Source organism: Mandrillus leucophaeus, unplaced genomic scaffold (assembly GCF_000951045.1).
Source record: "Mandrillus leucophaeus isolate KB7577 unplaced genomic scaffold, Mleu.le_1.0 Scaffold540, whole genome shotgun sequence".
In the NCBI taxonomy this organism is placed as follows: domain Eukaryota; kingdom Metazoa; phylum Chordata; class Mammalia; order Primates; family Cercopithecidae; genus Mandrillus; species Mandrillus leucophaeus.
In genome coordinates this window covers 1,454,528-1,456,602 of record NW_012105809.1, presented here as the reverse complement: position 1 = coordinate 1,456,602, position 2,075 = coordinate 1,454,528, and positions in this window count along the sequence as shown.

Below are 2,075 nucleotides of genomic sequence, written 5' to 3'. Positions count from 1 at the left end.
GTGTTTGGCAGTCCTGCCAAAAACCACAGTGCCGCCTTGTGTGTGCACTTACAAAATCTAAATACAGCTTCCCCATGGCACAGCAAAAGCAGGGGTGAGAGGTGCGGATATGCTCCCATAAGTGCTGTCACTGGAGACTGGAGCACACCAAGAGCATCTTGGTTTAATTTTGAGTACCGCTGGTGAGAATTTGGCAGAGTATAAGAAAGAAATTAAAGACTCTTTAAATAAAATTGATCCATTTCTAACATAAATTGTTTGATTAAGTACATACAGAGAGTTGGAGAGCAGGACCCAGATACATGGTGATATCATCCCAGTTTAGAATGGTATGAGTGAAGAAAACATATGACACAGGAATAGTAGCTAAGTAATAATATCTTGAAAAAAAATAAGCCAAGGATTTCTTAACCATTAAGTATTGGATGTCATTATTACAACCTCATTATACGTTACTTGTATAATCATGATTGACTCTAGCAAACTAGATAGAATTCTTTTGTTAAGTACATGTTCAGCCATCCAAATAATCTTTTTTCAGAATCTTCATCATATCTAGCATGAAGCTGTGCAAACAGCCCAGGTAATTCCAGAGATAACCACAACTGCCACATTTCTTCTCATTCCAATTCTTTCCTCCCTCACTTCTCTTATCTAGGATTTCCCGGATGCACTGCTTATCACATTTCCTGCCTAACAAACAAACAAACAGAACAAAACAGTGACCTCATTCCCATGTTTCAGAATAAAATCTCTCACTACAGCAGGGTGGCGGAGCAGGGTAGGGTTTCAACATCTTTGAAGAAAGAACTTGTAACATTCTAACCTCTGATTTCTTAGACCTGTTTAATTCCTATGACTAACATATTTAATTCACTTTTTCATGGACCTTCACGGCCACACTTTTATGTTTTCCTTACTAGGAACGTCTTTGACACTGAAAACTAATTCTGAAATATTCCTTTCTCTTGGCATTCTCTCTCCTCTTTTCCACTGTCTTTCCATTTTGTAAATATAGATGTTTCCTTTTGTTAACCAAGTACAATACCTCAACTGTGACTTTTATTTACACATAGAAGCTTTAAGCCAATGGCCCAAGGATGCAGTCACTTTCATGCTAACATTCAAAACTTCCACAACTCATGGTTGAATACATGTTACCACTTGCCTTTTGAGTTCTACATCTGGAATTCTGAGGTCTGAGGGAAAAAGCCACATGGCTTAAGAGCAAGGCATTTTCAGATTCATGGCTAGGGTCTCAACTCAATCTCATTCAATCTTGGCTAGGGTCCCAATCCTGGCCAGCAAAATTGTTATGTAAGCTTATCTAGAAACTCTCTCTACACCCTACAGAAGTTGTTCCATCTCTGCCCATCCTCTGCAAACCAAATCCATTCCCACACCTCTTCACTCAGCAAATCATTGAAAACAGAAAATAACAAAGAAGTCTCACCATACAATCAAATCCAATTAATTATAAATCTAGAAGAATAAATATGTGTGTAATAGCATAAGAAGAGACAATGAATTGAGTTTAATGCAAAGTTCAAAACCTAGGACATACAAACGTAAGGATAAAGCAAGTATATATGCAAATGTAAGTTTAAAATAGAAGTGGCATTTCACAGCAGTGGAGACACAGAAGCTTGATAAGATGCGTGCTATGAGAATGCCTGACCAGCCACAAGTTCCCATGCCACACTCATGCCTACACCGACATAAACTTCCCTTGACCTGGGGTCACTACAAATACTCAATTACTTGCATTTCATGGAAAACTGCTGCCTATTCCATGGCTCCAGGTTATTGAATATTACAGTTCTTCCACTTCAGGTCCCACACGATCCTATTTCAGAGTCTATCTTACTTTTTATCTTTCAAGTCATTTTCAGCTTTCTGAGACTGAAGTTTCTTTCCCTTGTTTGAACTCCACCGGGACTTGTATACTATTTCATGATTTCATTTATTATTTTGTTTCTAAACATGCTCTGTCCATGTCTGAAATCTCTCTAGTTGTAAAGACTGTGTTTACTTATGTTTATCTCTAGCTGTTTTCCCAATACATGATTGGGGCT